Source organism: Cyprinus carpio, chromosome A4 (genome assembly GCF_018340385.1).
Source record: "Cyprinus carpio isolate SPL01 chromosome A4, ASM1834038v1, whole genome shotgun sequence".
NCBI lineage: Eukaryota > Metazoa > Chordata > Actinopteri > Cypriniformes > Cyprinidae > Cyprinus > Cyprinus carpio.
In genome coordinates, this window is record NC_056575.1 from 874,196 (window position 1) to 888,843 (window position 14,648).

The following is a 14,648-nucleotide window of genomic DNA, read 5'->3' on the forward strand; positions in this document are numbered from 1 at the left end:
AAGCCTCCGCTGGAATCGCGTGTGACGTCACCGCCGCCGTCCGCAGAGCGACTGATTCAAACTCGCGCACGGAGCGTCTGTCTGCAGCGGCGGCGGCTGAAGGTCAGAGAGAGAGAGAGACCGCGCTGATAACCGGACCTGAAGGTAAACGGGGTTTATAAATGATGTGTTCGTGACACGCAAATGTCAAATGATGATGATGTGCATCATTAGATATTCGCAGTTAATGCGTGATGAATATTAATGAATATTGACTGGATGCATCCGGTCTGAATCCGCATCAGCCTGCCAGCATCCCGGAGCAGAGCCGCATCATCGCTATATTTATCCCGGCTTTGATGCTGTATTTCTGTGAGGTCATCCGTCGGATGAGATTCAGCATCACATGCGCTTCATCATGTTCACAGACAGATTACAGGATACACTCATATAATATAGTGTTACTGTAATTACCCAGCACAACATTCACTAATGTTAGAACCAAACACTCTGAAAGTAATGTTTATGGAGTATTCTTGCAACTTTATTAATATCCGAGATACATTCTCGTAATCTTAAAGGAGTGCTTCACTTCCAGAATAAATGTTCCTTGATGATTTACTCTCCTCCGTGTCATCAGAGCTGTCATGTCTTTCTGTCTTCAGTCGCAAAGAAAACAAGGTTTTTGAGGAAAGCATTCCAGGATTTTTCTCCTTAATGGACTTCATTGGGGACTGAACGTGTGACCTTTCCAACATCATTACGTCACGCGTGAAGTCCAGCTAGTGCAAGACCAGCATTTGTGGTTAAAAAGTATATAAATGTTTATTTTCTTTAGAAAACGAGCGATGGTTTCTCTTGATAAGACACTTATTGATCTGCTGGGATCCTCAGAAGCTGCACTGAAACTGTGATTCGGACCTTCAGCCGCTGGTCCAAACTGAAGTCCATTACACTGAGAAAAATCCTGGAAAGTTTTCCTCAAAAACCTTCATTTCTTTGCGACTGAAGACAGAAAGATATGAACATCTCTGATGACACGGAGGAGAGCTTTTATCCTGATCCTTTAAGAGAAAACATTCTGAGATCAGCTTTCTCAAAACGTCCTTATGATGTTATCTGCACTTGAACGTTCTTATCATGACAAGAAAACTGGATATTTTTAATGCTTTAGAAACCATTTTTATAATCTAAATTTGTTACCTGGTGAACAGGAAGTTATGAACATTAATAACAGGACGTTCACAGTATCTTTCAAAAACATTATTTATATATGATTCACAGAAAGTTTTTTCCTGTGTTTTGATCGTGTTTCATGTATCAAATATGATACAGAAGCTTTACAGGCTTTTATCAGAAGAAAATCTGCTTTAGTGTGAGTTATTGGTGTGTTTCTGTATCTGCTCGTTCTTTCTAAGAGAAGCCGGTCTGTGTACGCGTGTGCATTATGTATGTTTCTGTTATGATATCTCAGATGTTTGTGAGGTTAAATATCAAACAGTGTGTTCCTGTGACTCAGTGGTAGTGCAAAAGGTTGTGGGTTCAATTCTCAGGGAACACACACACACACACAAATGTATAGCCTGAATGCACTGTAGAATTTGTTAAAAGTTATTGAGTCTTTAATAATGTTCTCAAAAAGTTATTTATAAACTTTTATAAACCCTAACCCTAAGTTTTTAAATGTTCCTACTTGTTTTGTTACTTGTTACAGCAAACGTTTTTCTAGTGACATTAATTGAACATTTGTTCAAAGTTATCGAGTCTTTAATAATGTTCTCAAAAACACTATTTATAATTTTTTTTCTCTAAGGTTTTTAAATGTTACTACTTGTTTTGTTACTACTTGTTACATTCAAAAATAACATTCCGATAACGTTTCAAAATGATCAAATGGAATGTTCGCTTAACATTTTTATAACCAAGAAAAAAATTTTTTATAGAAACATTCAAAAAGCTGGACATTTTGGACGATATCTAACATTTTTTAAATGTAGCGGCTTGCTTCAGAATGTTCAAAAGTAACATTCCCGTTAATATTCTCTTAACGTTCACATAAGAATGATTTATTTATTATTAAACTGGACATTAAATGTTCAGAGAACATTCAGAAGGAGAGTTTTTTTTTTTAATTAACTAAACCTAAAATTGAAACTAAAATTAAAAACATTATAATTGTTTTTATTTCAGCTAGTTGCCAAGGCAACATTTCTCACTTAAGTTTAGTTAAACTTGATGTACTAATATAAAATGAATCAAAACTATATAGACATATATAAAATGAAAACTACTAAAAATGGCAAAAACAAATGACTAAAATTCTAAATAAAATTAAAATGCAAAAAATAAAAACTGATTTAAAATATGAATAAAAACGATTATAGTATACTAAAATAATGTTGTTCAGAAGTGTTTCCTAACTCAGTAGGAAGGTTTTGTTAGCTGGGTGTCTGTTCACAGTCACACTATGAAGAGTTAACGGCAGTGAAGTGAAGAAACTCTCTGTAGCGTTTATTAAGACGTGATCCGGCCTGACAGAACTCTGGGAGTTTTCCAGCGGTTCCGCATGACCCTCAGTGTCCTCGGCACAGTCTGTGAGTTTGTAAATATCAAACCAGGACAGACGGAGGCCTTGAATACAGCCTGGGACACGCAGTAGATCAGCTGCATCAGGCCGGTTTTATTGGTGTTTGAATAGTGCTTTAGACAGCACAGAAGAACTACCACATGCGTGTTCGTTCGTGATCGTTCAGCAGTAATGGAGATGAAGAGAAATCATGGCTGAAGATGAGGAAGGCCATCTCATTAAATATTCATGAGGCAGCACTTGCTGCTTCAAACCACACCTCGACCTTGAAGCTGAAGGAAAATGCAGACCTCAGACCTCTTATAACGTCTCACTGTGTCTCGTTTAGTCAGCTTAAGTCTCCAGGTGTCAGGTTACAGCGTCACCTGAGTCTCTGCCGTCAGCCAATCACATCGCTGCATTAGTAGTGTACTCGCTTCAGCTTCTGATTGGATCAGACGAACCTCGTCGCTTTAAACAAGACAAGTGATTGGTTTATAATTTGAGAGCCAGTGAGAAATATCAAAGTCAATACAAACGATAAAAAAGGTAACTGCAATCTCACAATTCAGACTTTTTTCTCAGAATTTTTTGTTTAAATCTCGCAATTATGACTTTTCTCAGAATTTTTTAAATCTCACAAATCTTACTTTTTTCTCTGAATTTTTTGCTTAAATCTCGCAATTCAGACTTTTTTCTCTGATTTTTTTTTTTTTTTTTTTTAATCTCACAATTTGGACTTGTTTTCTCCTAATTTTTTGTTTCCACCTTGGAATGAGAAATAAAAAAGGTAATTGCGACCTTTTATCCCACAATTCTGACTTTTTTGTTTCAGTTGTGAGTTTATATCTCACAGTTCGGATGTTTCTTCTCAGAATTGCAAGAAAAAAGTCAGAAGTCACAGTTACCTGTTTTATTTTGTTTCTCCTGTGTGATGAGTTTTGCTCTGGCATGTGTTTGCTGTAGTCACAACATAAAGAATGTCACACAGAAGCACGTTGTTTGTTATTTTGAAATATAGAAGTAAAATAATTGTCAGCATGCAGTGATTTCATTTACAATAACTTTGCAGGAAGGTTATTTGGATTTGCAGCCAAAAACAAAAGCTTATCTTACTCAGGGCTTTAGTTCTGTGGTTCTAACGATCAAACAACACATGAGTGTGTGTGTGTGTGTGTTTGGCTTCAGAACTGATATATCACATGATAAGAATCACTCAAGTTTTGTTTGGTTTGTAAACAATGACTTTGTTACGTCTGTAGCCCCGCCCACATTTCCATAAACTCAAGCAGCGGATTCCGAAGGGATCCTTTATTGGTCAGTGACTGACAGCTGTAAACACTGTTGCCATGGCGATGACTTTTGTTGTCTCAGTGACCTGAGTGGCCTTTAATTTCCTAAATCTCACACCCTCTGCGTGATCTGGACGTGAAGGTCAAGGTCTGGACAGGAGAGTGTGAGAGTTTAGACAAGCTCAGCTTTTAGTCTCTGCTTGTGCGGAAATGAAATGATGAAATATTTGAAAGGAAGACCAATCACAATTCAGTATGCAAATAAATGCCAAAAGAGGATTATGAAGACACAGCACACCTTTGACTAAAAAATATGTCTAGATAACAATAAAACAATAAAAAGGTTATTGCGACTTTTGTCCTCACAATTTGGACTTTTTGTGAAAAATTTTGCCATATTCTTATATGATTTATATGTCTCATAATTCGACTTTTTTTCTTTGCAATTTCACGTTTACATTTTTGCAATTGTTTTTTTTTTTTATATAATATATACACATAATATAATATATATCCTATATATCTATATACTATATATATATATAAATATATACATACCAATTATATATAATTGCACAGCTCAATATAAAAGTTGGATATATTACCTATATACATATATATACACAACACCTTTTGTGCATACATACAATACAACTTATATAAGTTATAATATTACATATACTATAAGCACAAATAAATGTATAATTTGCTTCAGAAATGTAACTAGCATCATGGATTTCTGTAAAGCAGCTTGTGAAATGCACCATACAAATAAATGTCTATTTTAGTTCCTTTTTGTTTCAGTATTATTTGCCATAGAGTGTGTTCATGATGTAGCCAAAGGCGTGAAAAGCATCTGTTTTGGTTCTCTTTATGCGTGTTTGGTTTTAATTAGTGCTCATTTACAGGCTTCTTCCACCCAGAGCTGCTATATCTGCTCTTTCTATCCACCCACCAGAGACTAAAAACAGAATCCAGTGTCATTCCTGCAGGATTCCAGTAAAAAAAAACACCTGTTTCCAAACAGGTTTCCTGAACACACCCACTGGTCTCTCATTGGTCAGTCAGGCAGATGGTCCCGCCCTACACTCACATCATTGGTTGAATGTCACAGCTGTAACATAGTGTGTTCTGGTCTCCGTCTCTCCTGCAGTGATATCCAGGGCTCACGATGCCTCCACCTGTCGGACCCCCAGCCGTGCCGCCTCCAGACGGTGGGTGGGGCTGGGCTGTGGTGGGCGGGGCTTTCATCTCCATTGGATTCTCTTATGCCTTCCCAAAGGCCACCACTGTGTTCTTCAAAGACATCCAGAGGATCTTCAGCGCCTCGTACAGTGAGGTGGCCTGGATCTCCTCCATCATGCTGGCCGTCATGTATGCTGGAGGTAAAACATTTCCAAAGGCAACCCTCTACACACTCCAGAATCACCATCGGCAGTTTACTCGCAGACTGATATACTATTTTATATATATATACAGTATATATATATACATACACTACCACTTAAAAGTTTTTAAACAGTTATATTTTTAATGCTTTTTAAAGAGGTCTCCTCTGCTCACCAAGCTCACAAACAAAATACACAAAAAACAGCAAAAGCAGTAATATTGCGAAATATTTTTACTATTTAAAGTAACAGCTTTCTATTTGAATACATTTTAAACTGTAATTTATTTCTGTGATGTGCAGCTGTATTTTCAGCATCATTACTCCAGTCTTCAGTGTCACATGATCTTCAGAAATCATTCTAATATGATGATTTACTGCTCAGAAAACACACACACACACACACACACTGACTTTGAAGTGGTCAAGTTTATGAGTAACTGTACATAAAATAAGCATTTTAGTGTACTTATTATTGGGTTACTTATAACCATTTTAGTGTACTTAAGTTAACAACTGCCAGTGTGAGGATACAAAAATACAATATAACAGATACTGTTAATACCTAACCTTACCTGAATTCAGTCTGAGTTGTGTGAAACGCTGATGGGATTTATTTATTAGTTTATTTAACTGTTTATTTGTTATCACTGAGTGTTTGTATATATATTGGTACATTTATTTTCCTAATGTGAAATACTGTGGGTTAAAGTTTCATGGATTTATTGCTATGTTTTTCCTATGATGTCTAGTCATCAAAGAATCCTAAAAGAAAATGTACTCTGTATGTACCTGTATGTAAATGTACTAATGTAGTGTGTTTTAAATATTAATAATAATAATAAAACTATTTTTCTTGAGCAGCAAATCATCATATTAGAATGATTTCTGAAGATCATGTGACACTGAAGACTGGAGTAATGATGCTGAAAATACAGCTGCGCATCACAGAAATAAATTACATTTTAACAGAGATTCACATAGAAAGCAGTTATTTTAAATAGTAAAAATATTTTCACTGTATTTTTATTAAAAGACATTGGGTTTGTAAAGGATTAACCTGCTTTGGCATCATTTAAAGGTCGTGTGGACGCTGTAGCTGATGTGATGTTCAGCAGAAGCACGTCTGAGAAACCACTTTCAATTCACGTCAGATAAAATTCATTACTGGATTAATTAAATTAGCCCCTCCGTTTCACATTAAACACACGTCCAGAACAAACTGCCCGGCGTCGCACGTCATGCAGCACTCTCCTAAATGAAATCAGCATGTTTTAGTATGAGAAAGCATTAACATGCAGCTCTGACCTTAACATGCTGGAGAAAACACACCTGCTCAGCTGCGTTTCCCACTGAACACTAGAAATCATTAGTGAAAGCAAACTCCCATGATGCATCTGCATTATAAGACTTGAAGTAAAACATTCAATCTGAGAGAACGTCATTTCTCTCGTCTTGCACTCCAAAAGCTCTCGGCTCAAGATCAATAAATCTAATCCACTTTACCCTCGAGACACACGAGTGTGTGTTTGTGTGTGAGTGATTGTTTGTGAGTGTGTGAGTGTGTTTGCGTGTGTGTGTGTGTGTGTGCGTGTGTGAGTGTATGTGAGTGAGTGTGTGTGTCTGTGTGTGTTTGCATGTGTGTTTGCGTCTATGTGATTGTGTGAGTGTGTGTATGTGCATGTGTGTGTGAGTGTGTGTATGTGCGTGTGTGTGTGAGTGTGTGTGAGTGTATGTGAGTGAGTGTGTGTGTGTTTCCGTGTATGTGATTGTGTGAGTGTGTGCGTTTGCATGTGTGAGTGTGTGTGTTTGCGAGTGTGCATGAGTGAGTGTGTGTTTGAATGTGTGAGTGTGTGTGTTTGTGTGTGTGAGCGTATGTGTGTGTGAGTGTGTGTGTTTGCATGTGTGTGTGGGTTTGTGTGTGTGAGCGTATGTGTGTGTGAGTGTGTGTGCGTTTGAGTGTGTGTGTGTTTGCGTGAGTGAGTGTGTGAGTGTGTGTGTGTTTGCGTGAGTGAGTGTGTGTGTTTGCATGTTTGAGTGTATGTGTGTGTGTGTGTATATGAGTGAGTGTGTGTTTGCGTGTGTGTGTTTGCGAGTGTGCGTGAGTGAGTGTGTGTGTCTGGACATGATTCTGTTTCTGTATGTTTGCGTGAGTGAGTGTGTGTTTGCGTGTGTGAGTGTATGTGAGTGTGTGTGTGTTTGCGAGTGTGTGTGTGTGTGTGTGCGTGTGTGTTTGCATGTGTGAGTGTGTGTTTGCTTGTGTGTGTGTGTTTGCGTGAGTGAGTGTGTGATTGTGTGTGTGAATGTATGTATGTGTGTGTGTGTGTATATGAGTGAGTGTGTGTCTGCATGTGTGAGTGTATGTGTGTGTGAGTGTATGTATGTGTGTGTGTGTGTGTGTGTGTTTGCATGTGTGACTGTATGAGTGTGTTTGTGTGTGTTTGTGTGTCCGTGTGTGTGTGTGTGTGTGTGTGTGTGTGTGTGTGTGTGTGTGTGTGTGTGTGTGTGTTTGTGGACGGCTGGTGAACTTGAGCTGTATTATAGAGGACAGAGATCAGTTCAGTCCTGTAACCCACACCAAACACACAGAAATACCACGCTGTTTGTGTTTACACTTTTCAAGAAATGATTACTTTTATTCATCAGAGTAAAGACATTCATAACGTATATAAAGTGGCGACCCGATTTTAACCACAAACACACACCTGATGATCTACAATACTCTCTTTATAAGAAAAGCTCACGATGCCAACAAACAACTACCAGAATTTACTCCTTAAAATAAAATGTGTCAGTAAATAAAACACCTGTTGATCACAGTGTGTCTTTGAGATATTTTCATTTTTTATTCATATTCGTTTTAATTTTAGTACTTTCGTTCATTTTAATTTTAGTTTTTTGCTTTAGTTATTAAATAACAATTATTAAACAGTAATAAAGTTACTAAATAATAATGAAGTAAAATAACTAGCTTAAATATTTCATCCGTAGGGAGCTGATCATGTTGTTTTTTACTGGATTTCAGCGGCTTCGCTCTGTTTTAGGTCCCATCAGCAGTATTCTGGTGAACACGTACGGCTGCCGTCCCGTCATGATTTTGGGCGGCTTTCTGTGTGCCATCGGCATGATCAGCGCCTCCTTCTGCAACAACGTCATGCAGCTCTACATCTGCATCGGCGTCATCGGCGGTCAGTGTGATGACCAACACACGCAACCACATTCGGTTTCCAAACTGCTTGAAATGTTGGTTAAACTATTCATTTCTTCTTGAAATTTTGGGGTCATGAATGACAGACATAGATGTGTTTTGGAAAGGCTGTACAAGGTTTGGTGACCCATTGGTTTCCATGCAATTTACCAAAAATCATCAACATAAAAAGATTTTCTGTTTCTGACTGTTTTTCATTGTAGCTTCTCAAACACTAAGATATATTAGATCTTTAAGAGCTGAAGGAGAATTAGTCAATAAATCAAAGGATGTTACTGGTTGTTATTTTTTTTGGATCTCAGATACTAGTCTGTTCACAAACAAATTCAAACAAATGGCTTTTTTTTAATTATTATTATTATAATGTAAATATGTGGGTCAATTTGAACCTGAATACAAATGAAGGACCTGTTGTTTTTATTACAATAATTTACTACAGTAAGGGTTACCTACAATAGAGGTATTTTTTTTAATCTCCAACAACCTACAATAGAGGTATTACATAAAAAAGTGACTCTTTAGTGTTTTTTGTAATGTTGATTTTTTTTTTCGATTTGTATGGAAACCAATCGGGGTCAAAATGACCGCCAACACAAATGACATACCATTATTTTCAACACAAAAAGAGTTCATAATTTCTCATAATATATCATTTTTAGTCTCCATCAAGCTATAATAGAGGTATAACATAAAAAAGTGACCCTTTAGGGTTTTTTGTAGTGTTTATTTTTTGGCGATTTCTGTATGGAAACCAACCGGGGTCAAAATAACACAAATGACATACCATTATTTTCATCACAAAAACAGTTCATAATTTCTCATAATATATATTTTTTAGTCTCCATCAAGCTACAATAGAGGTATTACTTTAAAAAAAAGTGACTCTTTAGTGTTTTTTGTAATGTTGATTTTTTTTTTTTTGGCGATTTATATGGAAACCAGTCGGGGTCAAAATGACTTTTTATTATTACAATTATTTTCAACACAAAAAGAGTACATATTTTTTCTCATATTTTATATTTTTCTATCTCTGACAAGCTGCAATTGAGGTTTTATATTAAAACGTGACCTTACAGTGTTCATTTTGGCAAATTTCACGGAAACCAGTGGGGATCAGTTTGACAACGAATGGATGAATGTACCCATATTTTCGGGTTATATGCTCATTGGATTCGGGAGTCAGCCAGTATCCCACAATGCCCTCTGCCATCTCGTTTCCTCTCACAGGCTTCGGTCTGGCCTTCAACCTCCAGCCGGCGCTTACGATGATCGGGAAGTACTTCTACAAGAAGCGTCCCATCGCTAATGGCTTCGCCATGGCCGGCAAGTCCCGTGTTCCTCAGCACGCTGGCGCCCGCTCAACCAGTATTCTGATTCAAGTGAGGTACGGCTTGGAGGGGAAGGAAAGCTTCTGATCCTCGGCGGGCTCCTGCTGAACTGCTGCGTGGCCGGATCGCTCATGAGGCCCCTGGTGGCCCCGCCGAACCCAGCCAAAGCGCTGGAGGAGAAACCGCCGGTGGTCAAGACAGAGAAGTCCACAGCCTGGCAGACGGTCAATAAGTATCTGGATCTGTCGCTCTTCAAGCACCGCGGCTTCCTCATCTACCTGTCAGGAAACGTCATCATGTTCCTGGGCTTCTTCGCTCCTATCGTCTTCCTGTCGCCGTACGCCAAAGACAACGGTGTGGACGAGTATCGAGCGGCCTTCCTGCTCTCCATCCTGGCTTTTGTGGACATGTTTGCGCGGCCGTCCATGGGCCTGCTGGCCAACTCGCGCTGGGTCCGGACGCGGGATCCAGTACTTCTTCAGCTTCGCCGTGCTGTAACGGCGTTGTGTGTCACTGTGCTGTGTCCGACGGTGGAGAGCTACACGGGATGGTGGTGTACGCCGTATTCTTCGGCTTCGCCGTCGGGATGGTGAGTACGTCCTGTTCGAGACGCTGATGGACCTGGTGGGAGCGCAGCGGTTCTCCAGCGCCGTGGGGCTCACCACTATCGTGGAGTGCTGTCCGGTGCTCATCGGACCACCGCTGGCAGGTTATAACACTGATAAAATATCAATATAAATATAAATATTAAATACAAACAAAAAATAGAAATACTGAAAATGACTAAAACTAAAACATATCTAGTGCTCATCGGATTTTTGCTGATAGGTAATAACACAAGATAAAATGAATGAATATTAGATCATTTTAAAATTGAATTAAATTGAATTAACTGAATTAAAAAATTTTATATTAAAAATGACTAAAACTAAAACTTAAATTAAAAATAAAAATAAATGTCTGGTGCTCATCGGAAATAAGATAAGATAAAATAAAATAAAATTAAAATTATGAAATGAAAATAAAAATCTTTTAAACTAAAATAAAAAATAAATATCTGATGCTCATTGAACCACCACTGGCAGGTAATAACATAAGAAATGACAGAATATGAATATTAGATAAAAAATGTACATGAAAAATAGAAATAATGAAAATTACTAAAATTAAAACTGAAATTAAAATACTTGTCCGGTGCTTATTAGACTGCCTTTGGCAGATAATAAAACAAGATAAAATATTAAATTAAAACTGATATTAAAAACTATAAAGTAAAGTGAAATATATTTCATATTAATTAATAATTAATATTAATATATAAAAATAAAGAGCAAAAACTAATAAAAATTACAAAAGCACATCAGTGTTATTAAAGTTAACTAAAACTAAAACAATAAATAAAATAAAAAGTTAAAGTAAAAAAAAAAAAAAAAAACTACCTAATTTAATCCAGCTACTCAACAAAACAACACATCATCATTCAATCAAAACTTAACTTATTTAAAAAAAATAAATAAAAATAAAACTGAAATAACAAAATAATATAAAAGGATATAAAAATGACAAAAACACAAAAAAATTATTATAACTAAAATTACAAATGAAAACAAAATAAAAAAAAAAAAAATAAAAAATAAACAAATATATAATATTGATGAAATAAAAAAAAAAAAAAAAAATAAAAAAAAACAACTTATTTTATTTCAGCTAGTTGCCAAGGCGACGTCTCATTTTCATTAAGTTTAACTTGATGCACTAAAATAACCAACTGAAATAAAAAAATAATAAAAATGACAAAAACACACAAAAAACAACAATATAACAGTGATTTTAAAATAACACTGCAACACATAACAAAAATTATATTGCAAAAATAAATAAAGAATAAAAAAAAAAAAATAATAATAAAAAAAAAAAACAAAAACATATAAAAAAACAAAAAAAAATAAAATAAAAAATAATAATACATAAAAATATAAATTAAAACATTTAAAATATTAATACAAACTTAAAAATAGTATCTTAATGATACTAAAATAACACTAGGGCACAATACACAAATTAACAAAATGCTAAAAAACAAAAATAAAAAATTAAAAATAAAAACAAAAAAAATAAAAAAAAAATAAAAAAAAAAAACAAATAAAAAAACACCACACTACAAAATTCCTCAAAACCACACTAAACTAAACAACACTGCTTTACATTTCTTGTCTTTGTTTTCATTTCTAAACTCTCTTTTTCAACATAATAACACAATATACCTCCACAACTACCACATGTATCTGTAATAGTGTCCTGGCATAATATTGTACCTGCAAACGATGATATGAACTCAATAAGCACAAAAATTAGCAGGGAGGAAGTTAGTGGACATCACAAGAGACTTACAAGTACATGTACCTGTGCTGCGGAGTCGAGTGGTTGTCGATCTCGGCATTGCTGGTCTCATCGGCAACTCATCAAATACCGGCCTGCTGTGAGCGCGGAGCGCAGTACAGACGCGCCTAAAGCGACCAGGAGCAGACGGAGACGGACGCAGACGCGTCGCAGGAGCTCTGCGAGAACAAAGACGGCGTGTCATCAAACACCAAACCTAGAACAAAGACGGCGTCATGCAGCACGAAACCAACATCTGAACACCTATGCACTCTGAAGACACTGCCAAAGAGATCCGGTCACGTCGACAAGCTTCACTAGGCTACGTTCACACTGCGAGCCTTAGTGCTTTTTCAGATCCGATTTTTTTGTGTGGCTGTTCACATTGTTGTTTTAAATGCGGCCAATATCAGATTTTCAGTGTGAACACATCGTGATTCTGAACTGACCTGAATGCGCAAAAGAATGATACAAACAGGGTTGCCAGGTTTACACAACAAAATCCACCCAATTGCTTCTCAAAACTAGTCCAAAACTAGCCCAACCATGTTCAGGGGGATAAATATCACATAAGTGGCGTTGCGTCGAGCCACGAAGTTGAAAAACATCCCGCGGCAACAGAGGAAAAGTAGCCTGATTCCGCGGGAAAACTGTGGATTTGGCAACACTTGCCAAATCATACGGAAGTAAACCGGGAGGATATAAAGTAAGCGAATATGCATTTATTTAAAGTGTGATCTGCTGCTGAATCCGGCGAAATTATGAAAAATAAAGACAAGGATATGACAAAAGACAGCAGAGTTTTGAAGCTTTTATGATAAGAACCCTTATGTTTTGCTTGTATATAGAGTTGCCACTGTAATACTTATGAGTTCTAACTAGAGCTTTCAAACGATTAATCGCATTCAAAATAAACGTTTTTATTTACATAATATATCTGTGTGTACTGTGTATATTTATTATGTAGATATAAATAGACAAACATACAGTATATATTTTGAAAATATTTACACGTATATATTTATATTCATATAATTTATATTATATATTTAATATATAAACATTTTTTTTTTCTTATGTATATACATGCATGGGTGTGTATTTATATATATACATAATAAAAATACACACAGTACACACACGTATACTGTGCAAACAAAAACTTTTATTTTCGATGCAATTAATTGCGATTAATCGTTTGACAGCGCTAGTTTTCAAAACACATTACACTTCCACTTTCGCAACTGTCTTGATAACTTTGAGTATGTAAAATCTTTGAAGTGTCTCATAGCATAGCTGTCCTGTATCGGATTTAGTACCACATATGGAAGAGACACAAATCGGAATTGAAAAGATCAGAATTTGGGCCACATTTGCCTGCAGTGTGAACGTAACCTTGACAGATCGCAGCAGAACTCTAGAGATAAACACGCACTTTGATATAGACGGACTTTATAGCTCAGTATCAGCCATTTCTCGTGGCTCATGTTCAGCAAACGCCTGTATTTGACAGCCAAACAGCACTCCGTTTTATACGTTCACACACACACACACACACACACACACACACACACACACACACACACACACACACACACACACACACACACACACACACACACACACACATTACTGACTGATCTGAATGTAAATCTGAGCGTTTCTGATGTTTTAAGGCCTTACGAATCACTTCTGAGGAACATAACCAAATCTACAGCTTCGAGCAATGTGATTTACACCAGACGTCCTCAGGGCAAAAACTGGTTTCGTTCAGTTTTCGGGGTAATTTTTACACAGTGTATTTGAGTTTCACATGATTCCTGTGCTTGGTTTGAGAGTGCTATTATCAACACTCTCCATGCTGTATTGCCTTAAATATAATGTGAGCATCTATTATACTAACATGAACTGTATGTATATATATAATGTTTTGTTTAATGTAATTGCTATTGTACATTTACTAATCAATTGGATAGGGGCTAAATAATTTAACAAATACTGTATTAAATGTATGGAAGCCTGTTTCCGCCACAAAATAAAATAATAAAAGTAATTATGAGTTTTTAATCTCACAATTATGGGGGGGGGGGTGTAAACTTGTAATTCAGATGAAAACAAAAAACAAAATTTCAAAACAAAACTCAAAAAACTAAAAAAAAAGTAAGAATAAAGTCAAAATTATATATTAGAGTTAGCAATTAGAGTTTATATCTCATAATGCTGAGTTTAAATCTCACGGTTTGTGTTTATACCCCAAAATACTATATATAAAACAATAAAACATTTAAAACCCAATAATTCAACATTATAAATCACAATACTAAAGTTTATAACCCCCATAATTTCTACATTGAAAACTAAATTTTAGTTTAAATCTCATAATCTGAGTTTATATCCCATAATTCTGAGTTTAAGTCTCACGGTTTGAGTTTATATCTCGTAATTCTACATTTAAAAATCTATTTTAGTTTATATCTCATAATTTGATTTTATATTTCATAATTCTGAG

At 36.1% G+C, this 14,648-nt stretch overlaps 1 pseudogene; it reads left to right on the forward strand.

Moving 5' to 3' along the window:
- On the forward strand, positions 1-10,672 carry LOC109102765 (annotated as a pseudogene).
- Positions 10,673-14,648: the final 3,976 nt, after the last annotated feature.